Raw genomic sequence first — 14119 nt, forward strand, 5'->3', positions numbered from 1 at the left:
CGCACCAACAGACAACACGAGGCAGTGTGGAGCAACATGCTGTTTTAAGGAGCGCCTGGGTGCAGGCGGGCTGAGGCTTAAAATGGCGACAGCCCCAAGTGAGGATGGGACAAAGGTTTTAGTCTCCTGTAAAAAGGAAGTGTCCTAGTCTGATGTAACTGCTACATTGTACCTGGATGGCCTCTTTCTTGATCTTCAGGGATAGGTGCCTTCCGGCCAGGGTAGGTGTCTTCCAGCCGGCTCTCTTCCTGCTTCTGCTCTCTTGCTGACTCATGCTGCTGACACAAGTGCCCTTGTGCTTGGGACTGGGCCTGAGAAGGGAGGAGTTATTCATCTCCTTAAGCTTTCAGGCCCCAGGGAGAATCTTACACTTTGTCCAAGTCAGTATTTAAGTTACTGACTCTAACTGATTATTTGGGTCTTCATTTCCTTATTAGAAGGTCCCATGCCACATAAAACTTGTATTAACTAAATTTGTATGCATTTCTCCTGCTAATTTATCTTATGTCAGTTTAATTATTGGACCCAACCGGGACCCCAAGAGAATGGAAGGGGAATTCTGCCTCCCCTTCACCTCACATACCTATTTTTTGTAGTGAGAACCCTTAAAATCTAGTCTCTTAGCAATTTTAATGACAATATGTTGTTTTTAACGGTGGTCACTGTGATGTGTGATAGATTTTTAGAACTAATTCCTCCTGTCTAACTGAAATTTTGTGTCCTGTGCCCAATACGTCCCCAACTCCTCCATCCCCAGTCTCTGATAATCACCCTTTTACTCTCTGTTTCAGCACATTCAACTTTTGTTATATTAGTTTTAATGTTATGATAAGAAAAGCAAATTGCTACCATATGATGTACGTGTTCTGTATCATTGGTAACTTCAACCTGAATAGGAAGAGCATTCTAAAACTGTTTTGGCCAGGTGCGGTGGCTCACGCCTGTAATGCCAGCACTTTGGGAGGCCGAGGTGGGTAGATCGCCTGAGGTCAGGAGTTTGAGACCAGCCTGGCCAACATGGTGAAACTCTCACTCTACTAAAAACAGAACAATTATCTGAGCATGGTGGTGTGCACCTGCAATCCCAGCTACTCAGGAGGCTGAGGCAGGAGAATCGCTTGAACCCAGGAGGCAGAGGTTGCAATGAGCCAAGATCGTGCCATTGCACTCCAGCCTGGGCAGCAAAAGCAAAAGTCCATCTCAAAAAAATAAATAAATAAAATAAAATAAAAAATAAACAAAGAAAAAACTGTTTCACCTTCACCCATAATTCTTTTGGTTTAAAACAAGCTAGAGAAACTTTAAGACAGATTTTGTTCTATGATAATGTGAAGCTGGGGCAGATTTGAAATGTCTCGGAATCCTGCCTGCCTCCCCACCCTTCAAATTTTGAGGTAATTTCTTTTCTTTTTTTTTTTTTTTCTTATTCTGACTCCTTAACCTCCCTCCCTCCTTCCTTTCCTCTCTTTTCCCTTCCATCTTTCCTCTCTTCCTTCCTCCTTATACCTACTCTCGGGACACAAGTTTTCCTGTGAACTAGGTTGATACATCAAAAGCTGTCATTGAAAAGTGGTTCATAGGAATCAATATAATAATGAATAATTGATAATAATTTATCATTTGTACTTTCTAGCTTTGAATAAAAATTTGAAGCTTGCTGTTTGTCCTGCTTCTTTCACACTTTTCTCTTGAATTCTTTTTTTTTTTTTTTTTAGATGGAGTTTCGCTGGAGGGCAGTGGTGTGATCTTGGCTCACTGCAACCTGCACCTCCTGGGTTCAAGAGATTCTCCTGCCTCAGCCTCCTGAGTAGCTGGGATTACAGGCATGCGTTGCCACGCTCGGCTAATTTTTTGTATTTCTTTTCAGTAGAAACGGGATTTCCCTATGTTGGTCAGGCTGATCTCAAATGCCTGACCTCAGGTGATCCGCCCGTCTGGGCCTCCCAAAGTCCTGGGATTACAGGCGTGAGCCACCATGCCCAGCCTCTCTTGAATTCTTTTATCCATTTGTCTATATTTTTCTTTTGGGAATGTTCTAATCCTTGGCATTGAGGACTGCCTGAAGGATATTTTGGTATATTTTAAACACTCTAATAAAACCTTTATTGTCTGATACAGCTGTCACTCAATCTTGCCTCTGACAGTCATTGCAATGATGATGTATGTGTACCAAATATCTTTATCTTTGGTATCTTTTTTTTTTTTTTTGAGATGGAGTCTCGCTCTTTCGGCCAGGCTGGAGTGCAGTGGCGCTATCTCGGCTCACTGCAAACTCCGCCTCCTGGTTTCACACCATTCTCCTGCCTCAGCATCCAGATCTTTGGTATCTTTAAAGATGTGTTGGACACATCGTTATCCAATCAACCATTTTGGACAAGACTTTGCTGTTGTGAATTGTGCTGTAATAAACATATGAGTGCAGGATCCACCTGCTGTTTTTTTTTTTTTTTTCTTTCAGACAGTCTCACTGTGTCACCCAGGCTGGAGTGCAGTGGCACTATCTCAGATCACTGCAACCTATGCCTCCCAGGTTCAAGTGATTCTCTTGCCTCAGCCTCTTGAGTAGCTGGGATTACAGGCACCTGCCGCCATGCCCAGCTAATTTTTGTCTTTTTATCAAAGATGGGGTTTCACCATGTTGGGCAGGCTATTCTATAACTCCTCACCTGAAGTGATCCATCCAACTAAGCCTCCCAAATACTGGGATTACAGGCATTAGCCCCCGCGCCTGGCCCCACCTGCTTTTTTTTTTATCCATTTCTTTTGCCACCTTAAAAGTCTGGTCAAAGATGGGCTCTCAAGCTGACTTCGATTATGTTAGTTGAAAGATCTCTTAAAAGCCATCTAGGGCTTTTAAGGGAGAATTTTTTAAAATTTGTATAGGGAGAATTTTTTTAAATTTAAAATTCAGACAAATACTACCCATTCGGAAAAGGATTTGTAGCATATCGATTAAATATGACCAAATGGTAATTTTTTAAAAGACAGAAACTTATAGGCAGCAAAGGAAATATAACCAGGCAACTACTGGGTTGATTACATGAATCTAAGTCTCTTGGCTTTAATGTACAGGAGGAAATCATGGCAATTTACAAAATACACACAAACACACACAGACACACACACACACACAGACACAGCCAGACACACACAGACACACACACACACAGACATGCACTTTTTTGATTTTTTCATTTTCTTACCTACCAACCTCCTCCCATAAGGGAAAAACAAAAAAAAGACCAATGGATAACTTATTTGCAAAGACAAATTTTGCTGGAGCCAAATCAAAAATGTGTTACTTGGGAATTGCCCACAGTATCTATAGAGAGAGGCTGAGGTGCCCAAGCTCCAGCCTGAAGCACAGAGGTGCCAGGACCCAGAAGATGCGAGCTTCTTTACCTCGGGCCACTGTCCCGGCTGTGAGCAACAGGAAGCTGTAGGCCACCTGGGCCACCCTCCTCTTGACACCTTCAGCAGTGAATGATAAAACAACTTTATATAGATAAGCCTGAGGTCCATACCAGCGACTTGCTTATTCTCTAGAATGTAGGAAGACAAATGGAGATTCTGATGAAGAAGTTGTTCAAGATGAAATCAGAGTATCCACTGGAAAAAAAAAAAAAAAAAGCACAGCTAACACTTTTAGGAACAGAAATGGACTGTGTTGAAAACAAATTATCCAGTAAGCTTGTGTTCAATAACCCAATCATCAAAGGAATGTGTGGCTGTGGAGAAAGCTTTAATATTTGACAGCTCAGGATTCCTCTGGCTCTAAGCTCCAGGAGAGTGTGTGAAAGTCTTCGTTCTTACTGAAGAAATCATGTGACTGTCACGTGCTTATGGTTTATCATCTGTGGCTGCCTTTTAAGGGAAATAAAGTGATGCATTTTGGAAAGGAAGCTAGTGTGTTAGATTCAGAAGAAGTAATATTTGTATTCTCTGCAGAAGACTGAAAATGAGAAGCCATTGCTCTCTGGATTATTTTTCTGTTCTGTAAAGAAAAAAATCCTGCTCTGCAGTTAACTCTCTTGCATCCCTTCTTTTATTTTTATTTTTTTGAGACAGGGTCTCACTCTGTTGCCCAGGCTGGAGTGCAGTGGCACAATCTCAGCACAATCACTGCAACCTCTGCTTCCTTGGCTCAAGTGATTCTCCAGCCTCAGCCTCCTGAGTAGCTGGGACTACAGGCGTGTGCCACCACGCCTGGCTAATCGTTTTTTTTTTTTTTTTTTTTTTTTCTTTTTGGAGAGATGGAGTTTTGCTATGTTGCCCAGGCTGGTCTCCATCTCCTGAACTCAAAGGGATCTCCCTGCCTTAGCCTCCCAAAAGGTTGGGATTACATGTGTGAGCCACTGCGTCAGGCTTCATCCTGTTAATCCGTTCAGAAAATGCATCAACAGATGTGCACTCATTAGGTCTCTATAGAATGGCTTGAATGTGCATCTCCCTGGCATTTTTCCCAACCACATTGGTGACTCTTAAAATTCAGAGGCAGAGAGTGTGGACTGCTGGTAGTAACACAGTGGTACATTGCTTTTCCATTCAAACTTGGCATAGACTTTTTACTTTTTTATTAAAAATTTCATTGTCAGATGCTTCATTTACATACCCTTTAGCAGTAGTCAGCAAAGATTTCCTTGAACTGTAGGGCAGAATAGTTCTGAGTGACAGTATGAAACAGTGAGAAATATTTTATTTACCTTGTTTGGTTGGTTGGTTGGTTTTATTTTATTTTATTTATTTTTGAAACAGAGTCTCACTCTGTCTCCCAGGCTGGAGTGCAATGGCGAGATCTCAGCTCACTGCAACCTCTGCCTTCCAGGTTCAAGCGATTCTCCTTCTTCCGCCTCCCCAGGAGCTGGGACTACAGGCACCCGCCATCAAGCCCAGTGAATTTTTGTCTTTTTGGCAGAGATGGGGTTTCACCACATTGGCCAGGCTGGTGTTGAACTCCTGACCTGAAGTGATCCACCCGCCTCAGCCTCCCAAAGTGCTGGGATTACAAGCATGAGCCACTGCACCCGGCCCCACCTGATTTTTTTATCCATTCCTTTTGCCATCCTAAATGTCTGGTCGAAGAAAGGATCTCAAGATGACTTAAATTATTTTAGTTGAAAGGTCTTTTAAAAGTCATCTAGCCCACCCCCCTCAATTCTGTATGTGAGGAAGCAAAACCCTGGGGAGGCCAAAGGGCTTTTGTCTACCCTTAGTCCACAGGGTGAGAGATAGCTGGGACCAACCCACATCTCTTTTTCCTTATAGGTGACAGAAACTTGTGCTCCGCACTCTGAGGCAATCTGTGAAAGTAAATGGTGGTCTTTTTTGTTTTTTGGGGGTTTTTGGTTTTTTGGTTGTTTTTTTTTTTTGAGACAGAGTTTTGCTCTGTCACCCAGGCTAGAGTGCAGTGGTGTGATCTCGGCTCACTGCTTCCTACGCCTTCCAGGTTCAAGTGATTCTCCTGCCTCAGCCTCTAGAGTAGCTGGGATTACAGGTGCACACCACTATGCTCACCTAATTTTTGTATTTTTAGTAGAGATGGGGTTTCATCATGTTGGCTAGGCTGGTCTCAAACTCCTGACCTCAGGTGATCCGCCCTCCTTGGTCTCCCAAAGTGTTGAAATTACAGGTGTGAGCCACCACGCCCAGCCAGAAATATTCTTCTTTTGATTTTTTTTCAACTATTAAAAATGTAAAAACCACATCAACTAAAGCAACAAAATTGAAAGGCAACCCATGGAATGGGGGAAAATATATACAAATCATATATCTAATAACAGGTTACTATCCAGGATATATGAAGAACCCTACAATCAACAACAACAACAAAAATAACCCCGTTTAAAAACTGACATAAGAATAGACATTTCTCCAAAGAAAATACACAAATGGCAAACAAGCATAAAAAGATGCTTAACATCACTATCATCATAGAAATGAAAATCAAAACTACAATGAGATATCCCCTCACACCTATTAGGATGGCCACTCTCAGAAAATCATGAATGTTGGCAAAGATGTGGAAAAATTGGAATCCCTGGGCACTGTTGGTGGGAATGTGAAATGGTGCAGCTGCTATGGAAAAACAGAATGGATATTCCTTAAAAGATTAAAAATAGAACTACCATATAAGCCAGCAATCCCACTTCTGGATATATAGCCAAAAGAATTGTAAGCAGGATCTCAAAGAGATATTCATACACCCATGTTCATTACCATATTATACACAATAGCCAAGTGGTAGAAGCAACCTAAATGTCCATGAACAAATAAATGGATAAAGAGAATATGGTACATACATGCAAGGAAATATTATTCAGCCTTTAAAATGGAAATCTTGCCAAATGCTACCATATGAGTGAAACTTGAGGACATGATGCTAAGTGAAATAAGTCACAGAAGGACAAATATTGCACGATTCCACTTATAGGACGCATGGGAGGTAGTCAAACTCAGAAACAAAGTAGAATTATGGTTGCCAGGGGCTAGCGGGAGGTGGAATTGAGCAGTTGTTCAATGGGTGTAGAATTTCAGTCATGTAAGATTAAAACATTCTAGAGATATGTTGCATAAATGTGTGAATATATTTAACACTACAGAACTGCACACATGATTAGCATGGTAAATGTTATGTTTTTTACTATAATTTTTTTTTTCTTTTCTTGAGACAGATTCTCACTCTGTCACCCAGGCTGAAGTGCAGTGGCCCAATCTCGGCTCCCTGCAAGCTCCACCTCCCGGGTTCATGCCATTCTCCTGCCTCAGCCTCCTGAGTTGCTGGAACTACAGGTGCCTGCCACCATACCCGGCGAATTAAAAAAAATTTTTTTTTGTATTTACCACAATAAATCCAACAGACCTTGTGCCCCATTTAGTGGTCAATGGGCGCATGACAGGGGAAGGAAAGTTTCCATCCCACCGGTAAGCATGGTTAAATCTGGTAGATGGAGAGCTTAGAAAAAGCGGCAGTGAGTTTTGAGCACAACTGGACCTGAGCCTTAGGAGATGCCCTAAGGGAAGACAAGTCCCAGGACTAAACAGGGGTGCCAGCATCCCTGTGTTTAAAATTCCAGATGGGAACCACACCTTCAGAACCAGACACTCCCCTAAAATATATCCTAAATAACTGAGACAAATTTGACCTTGAAACCTTAAAAAAGAAGTGGCTGATTTTCTTCTGTACCACTGCTTGGCCACAGTATTCCTTACAAAATAAGGAAACTTGGTCCCCTGAGAGAAGGATTAAATAGAACACCCTTCTACAATGAGATCTTTTCTGTAAACAAGGAGGTAAATGGAGTGAAGTCCCTTATGTACAGATTTTCTTTGCCCTTTGTAACAATATTGCCCTGTGCCAAGCCTGCAAGCTTTGCCCAAATGACGGAGGCCCACAATTGCCTCCATACTCACTGCCTCTTCCCTCAGACCCACTCTCTTCCCCCACTGACTCTCCTCCATCCAGCCCCACTGAAGTGTTAAAGGCACCCTGGAAAGAGAACATAAACTCCACGAGCTAAGCAACCCAAACTATGTCCCTTATAAGCAGTATGATTTGCATGCCCCCGTCTCACTCTCAGATTTAAAACAAATAAAGGCAGATTTAGGGAAATTCTCAGATGATCCTGACAACTATATATATGTCCTACAAGGATTGGGGCAGCCCTTTAGTCTCACATGGAGAGATATCATTTTATCTCTTGATCAGACCTTAAGTCCTACTGATAAGGAAGCAACTTTAGCAGCAGCCTGGCAATTTAGGCAATTTGCCTGGTACCTTAGCCAGGTAAACGATCAAATAGCCCTGGAGGAGAGGGAAAATTTTCCCACAGGGCAACAGGCGGTCCCCACTGTAGACCCTCATTGGGATACTGACTCAGATCATGGAGATTAGAGCCACAGGTATTTGCTAACTTGCATTTTAGAAGGGTTGAAGGAGACCAGGAAAAAACCTATGAACTACACAATGCTATCCAGAATTATGCAAAGAAAAGAGGAAAACCCCTTCGCTTTTCAGGAAGGCTAAGGGAGGCCCTGTGAAAGGACACCTCCCTAACTCCAGATTCTGTAAAAGGTTAACTGATTGTAAAAGATAAATTTATCACCCAATCAGCCACTGACATTAGGAGAAAATCCCCAAAGTCTGCCTTAGGCCCAAAACAAAATTTGGAGACATTATAAAACCTAGCAACCTCGGTGTTGTATAACAGGGACCAAGAAGAACAGGCCAAAAGGGAAAAGCGAGATAAGAGTGCCGAGACCAGCTGGGCCGTGGAGCCCCTAACCCGGGGCACTAGAGGAATTAAAGACACACAGAAATATAGCATGTGGAGTGGGAAAGCAGGGGTCTCACAGCCTTCAGAGCTGAGAGGCTCAAACAGAGTTTTACCCACATATTTATGGACAGCAAGCCAGTGGTAAGCATTGTTTCTATAGACTGTAGATTATCTAAAAGTATTCCTTACAGGAAATAAAAGGATGGGCCAAAATAAAGGGATGGGTCTGGCTAGTTATCTGCAGCAGGAACATGTCCTTAAGATGTAGATCGCTCATGCTATTGTTAGTGGTTCAGGAATGCCTTTAAGCGGTTTTCTGCCCTGGTTGGGCCAAGTGTTCCTTGCCCTTATTCCAGCAAACCAACAACCTTCAGTGTGGATGTCTTGGCCATCACAAGCATGCCACAGTGCTGCAGAAATTTTGTTTATGGCCAGTTTTGGGGCCAGTTTTTGGCCAGATTTGGGGGCCTGTTCCCCACAAAGAGAAAGGCTGAAGCCTTAGTCATGGCAGACCTTGGTGGCTCAGAAGGAACCAAAAGAAGAGCCGGCCAATTGCCTATGAGGGCTTGTTATCAGTGTGGTTTGCAACGACATTTTAAGAAAGATTGTCCAACAAGAAACAAACCACCTCCTCACCCGTGTCTAATATGCCAAGGTAGTCACTGAAAGGCACACTGCCCCAGAGGACAAAGGCCCTTTAGACCAGATGCACCCAACCAGATGTTTCAGCAACAGGACTGAGGGGGCCTGGGGCAAGCGCCAGCTCATGCCATCACCCTCACAGTGCCCCAGGTAAGTCTGACCATTGAGGGCCAGGAAGTGGACTTCCTCCTGGACACTGGCATGGCATTCTCAGTTTTAATCTCCTATCCCCACTGCAGTTAAAATGACAGGGGTGGAATCCTGGATTCACCACACCCATGTTAAACCTTGGACACCACACCTGTGTTAAACCACACCCGTGTTAAACCTTGGACAGCAAAAATTTTACTGTAAGTTTCCCTGTATTGTTCTCTCCCTCTCTGTATCAGGGGAACCCACCCCCAATATTTCAATGTAGGTTGTTTCTATTTTCCGTGTCGGCCAGCTGAGAAATAAAGAGAAAGAGTGCAAAGACAGCAATTTTACAGCCGGGTATCCGGGGGTGACATCACATATCAGTAGGACCGTGATGCCCACCTGAGCCTCAAACCAGCAAGTTTTTTATTAAGGGTTTCAAAACAGGAGGAGCTGTAAGAACAGGGAGTAGATCACATGCTTCAAAGGGCAAAAAGCAGAACTACTGATAAGGGTCCAACAAAGATCACAAAGCAAAGGGCAAAAGCAGAACTTCTGATAAGGGTGTTTGTTTAGTGGTACACCTATTGTCATAATAAACATGTTAAACAACAGAAAACAGGGTTGAGAGTAGAGAACTGGTCTGACCACAAATTTACCGGGGTTGGGTTTTTCCTCACCCTAGTAAGCCTGAGGGTACTGCAGGAGACCAGGGCATATCTCAGTCCTTATCTCAACCGCATGAGACAGACATTCCCAGAGCGGCCATTTATAGACCTCCCCCCAGGAGAGCATTCCTTTCCCAGGGTATTAATATTAACATTCCTTGCTAGGGAAAGAATTTACTGATATCTTCCCTACTTGCACATCTGTTTCTAGGCTCTCTGCAAGAAGAAAAATATGGCTCTTTTTGCCCGACCCTGCAGGCCTTGTGGTTGTCTTCCCTTGTTCCCTAAAATTCACTGTTATTCTGCTCTTTTTCAAGGTGCCCTGGTTTCATATTGTTCAAACACGCATGTTTTACATTCAATTTGTACAGTTAACACAATTATCACAGTAGTCCTGAGGTAATGTACATTCTCAGCTTATGAAGATAACGGGATTAAGAGATTAAATTAAGACAGGCATAAGAAATCATAGAAGCATTATTTGGGAACTGATTAATGTCCATATTATAAAGAAATCTTCACAATTTATGTTCCTCTGCCACGGCTCCAGCCAGTCCCTCCATTCAGCGTCCCTGACTTCCCGCAACATCTCTCCCTCTCTCCCTTCCCCGTCCCCCAAAACTAAAGTTAAAAAGAATGTTAACTGCCCATTTTCCTGTGACCAGCAGACCTTATCTATCCTCCCAATTCCAATTCCTTGTGAACATACTTTGTGAAGTCCTGTAAGATCCCGTCTCTTTTGCCATGCTGCTGCAAGGTCATGAGATAGATAAAACTTAATTTGCAAGTCCAGTTTTTCTCAAGATCTAAGACATGTCACAAATGGCTAATTGCCTTTGTTTCTTGCTCTGGTAACATCTTCTTGGCACACGTATTTCCCGCCTTAAAGAGTTTAAAAGGCAATTACATAATCTAACTCTGGCTACCCGTTTGGGACCCCTTCCACGCTGTGGAAGCTTTGTACTTTCACTCTGCTCAATAAAGCCTACAGCTTTTTCTCTCTCTAGGTCTGTGTCTCTATCACTTGCTGTGGTCAGCCGCCACACAATTCTTTGGTGTGGCTAGGTAAGAACCTTAGACATTACAGTATGGATGGTAAGGCTCCAGCAGAAAGACATTGGCAAGTGTTAGAGGAAAAGAGGAAATTTTATCCGAAAGTGTTATGGAAATCTCCAGAAGAAGGACAGTGGAAGGTCCAGTGGATTTACTGACAGGGGAAGAGGGTATGCTTGTGTGTTTACAGCAGATGGACAAACCGTGTGGGTGCCCTCAAGGTGCGTGCGACCATGGAACAGGAGACCGAAGGAACCCAGAGTGGCCAACCATGGGCACAGTCCCTCCGGTACAAGCCATGAGTCAGCCGAGCTGAGTGCAAAGACAGAGAAGGCCCACCGGAGTCATGACACGGTTCTAATGCTATGTTTTCTGTAAAATCGGATTAACTGCCATTTGGAGAATGAGAGCTGCCCAGCCGGGCCTTACATTCTTTCAATTAATACATAAACAAAAAGGAGGATATGCAGGGAGCAGAAGGCCCCTGGGAAGTGACCAACCCAGCATTCTGCTGGAGGCTATATGAGCAAACAGCAAACTGTTTATCATGAATGCAGGCTGTGGACAAACTCACACTCCCCTGCCACAAAAATGTTTGCTGAGGGCCATCACTCCCTGGCACCAGGCTCCTTGACATTATCTACTGAGAAAATTAACGCCTATTGTTCAAAGGATACAGTCTAGCAAGCCTGCTGTGAACCAAATGGCCAACTGACAATTATCCGACAATCACGTCCACTTCTCGCTATCTCTTTTGTCTAATAAATACGGAGGGCTGTGTAAAGCTCAGGGCCCTTGTCCAGTAGAGGCAAGGTGCCCCCAACCCCTTCTTCCAAATATACTCTTTTGTCTCTTGTATTTTATTACCACGTTCGCCCCCTTTGTTCAGTCCAGTAGATCCGCGACATAGTGGCACCCCCAACAGCAGCAGAATTGGGCAGTCAACATGAATGGAACAGAGAAAAGTGTAGGACTTTGACATGGAATAAGATTCAAATCTCAACCCTGCTACTGACTATCTACGCAATCTTGTCTATGTTGTTTTACTTCTCAGAATTACAGTTTCCTGAGGCTCCAAGGAAGACGATGGTGATACGTGCTTCTGAAACTGCCCCTATAAACTTTATAAATGTAGGCCAGGCACAGTGGCTCATGCCTGTAATCCTAGCACTTTCGGAGGCTGAGGCTGATAGATCACGTAAGGTCAGGAGTTCACAACCAGCCTGACCAATTGGTGAAACTTTGTCTCTACTAAAAATACAAAAATTAGCCAGGCGTGGTGGCATGTGCCAATAGTTCCAGCTACTCGGGAGGCTGAGACAGGAGAATTGCTTGAACCTGGGAGGTGGAGGTTGCAGTGAGCTGAGATCATGACACTGCATCCCAGCCTGGGAGACAGAGCGAGACTCCATCTCGAAAAATACATAAAAGTAATCGGGGAAGGAGGGAAGGAGAAACAAAAAGAAACCAAGCTGGCAGCATGTTCAGCATTCATCATTAAGTCGACAAGCTCTCCAAACTGCTTCCTCACAGTTTGGTGCTTATTGTTCTAGAATCACTAGATCCAGTTACAAGATTATAGTTCCCCTTAACTGCTCTTTAAATAACAACTCAAACATTATCAAATGTTGTTTTCACTTTGAGATATTCCTTCAGGTCCTGCATACAGATGAAACTACTGATGCAGCTGACCTGAAGGACTCCCCGAGAGGCTACCTCACCAACCTATAGTTTCCACTTTGTGATGATTTTATCCCCCTTGTCCCAGCCAACCAGCAACCCCAATTTTCCAGCCCCTCACTCTACACAATCTTCTTAAAGCCTCAGGCCAGAACTTCTTGGGAGATAGATTTGAGGGTTTCCTTCCACTTCCTTGCTGGGTGCCCTGTGATCATTAAACTCTTTCTTTGCTGCATCCCCCCGTCTTAGTGTAATTGGTCTATTACTATGCAGTGGGCATACGAACCTGTTGGTCCCATAACATAACCCTTCCTTGGATCATCATGAGGACTAGATATACTGGATACCAAGTGCTACCTTAGTGCAAGGTTGCATCTCCTCTGTGCTGTGCAGAGAGGATAATCAATCTCTCTTCAAATGCAATGTCCCATCTGTATTCAGGAATTCCTACAATTATGAGAAAAATATTACTCTTTGTTGCTATCATTATTTCTCAAGCATTATCCCACCTGACCAATGAAATGGAAGTTGAAGAGAAAAAAGTGGGGGACAAGTCTGTCTGTTTTTGTTCATTCATTTGTTAGTTCATTTTTGAAACAGAGTCTTGCTCTGTGGCCCAAGCTGGAGTGCAGTGACATGATCTTGCCTCACTGCAACCTCTACCTCCTGTGTTCAAGCGATTCTCCAGCCTCAGCCTCCTGAGGAGCTGGGATTACAGGTGCGTGCCACCATGCCCAGCTAATTTTTGTATTTTTAGTCAAGATGGGGTTTCACCATATTGGCCAGGCTGGTCTCGAACTCCTGACATCAAGTGATCCGCCTGCCTCGGCCTCCCAAAGTGCTGGGATTATAGGCATGAGCAACCGCCCCCAACTAAGTCTGTCTGTGTTTAAAGTACAAGAAAAATCCAGAAGAAATTTCCACCAAACGGATAACAATGACTTTTGCTTTTTATATTGTAAACATCTGTATTGTCTGAATTATTTGATAAAAAGCATTTTAAATTACTTGTTTGTTATTACTTTATTGTTTTAAGTGAACTGTTCCCTCCACAGTTAGATCAGAACTCTCTCTGATCTAACTGAATTGAATAGAGTTTTGTCTTAGGGAAAAGTAAAGAAAAATCTTTTTCCTTGATCCTTTATTCCATATTCTGACTCTGTATGTGATTATGTAACAGTCATGATTAACTTGATCACCATGACTTGACAAACTGCAGCCTTTAAGACTGACTGAGTCATAATGATTGGGAAAGAGATTTTATTTGTCCTGGTGCTGCCAAGTATTATCGACATCTTCTATTTAATGACAAGTGAGTAAATATGTGAGCCACTCTGTGTTTCTGGCACTTTTTTTCTGTTATTCTTACTTTGCAAAGACTTTTTATGCCTGCAATTTTATTAACACCTCTAATATCCAAAAGAAACAGAGTGATTCTATAACAAGATATTTTAAAAGAAAAAACAAAAAAAGACAAGCAGAATGAGATATGTAACCCAATACTGTTTCTATAAATTAAAAGTATATGCCCACATGCACATTATGTAAGAACATGGAAAAAAAAAAAAAAAAACTATGCACATCAAACAAATCACAGTAGTTACCTATAGTAGGAGAAGAAAAGTAGGGAACGGAGTTATTTTTTGTTTTTTGTTTTTTTTTTTTTTG

The 14119-nt window shown here is 42.9% G+C and overlaps 1 protein-coding gene and 1 pseudogene across 1 annotated transcript in view; one reads left to right on the forward strand and one right to left on the reverse strand.

Annotated features, from left to right (window-relative positions):
• The window catches only part of GNG10 (G protein subunit gamma 10), a 484859-nt gene that overhangs the window by 68259 nt on the left and 402481 nt on the right, over positions 1-14119 (reverse strand). The gene's annotated exons all lie outside the window — the stretch shown is intronic.
• LOC126937748 (iron-sulfur cluster assembly 1 homolog, mitochondrial-like) lies at positions 3387-3753 on the forward strand (annotated as a pseudogene).

Source organism: Macaca thibetana, chromosome 15 (assembly GCF_024542745.1).
Source record: "Macaca thibetana thibetana isolate TM-01 chromosome 15, ASM2454274v1, whole genome shotgun sequence".
In the NCBI taxonomy this organism is placed as follows: domain Eukaryota; kingdom Metazoa; phylum Chordata; class Mammalia; order Primates; family Cercopithecidae; genus Macaca; species Macaca thibetana.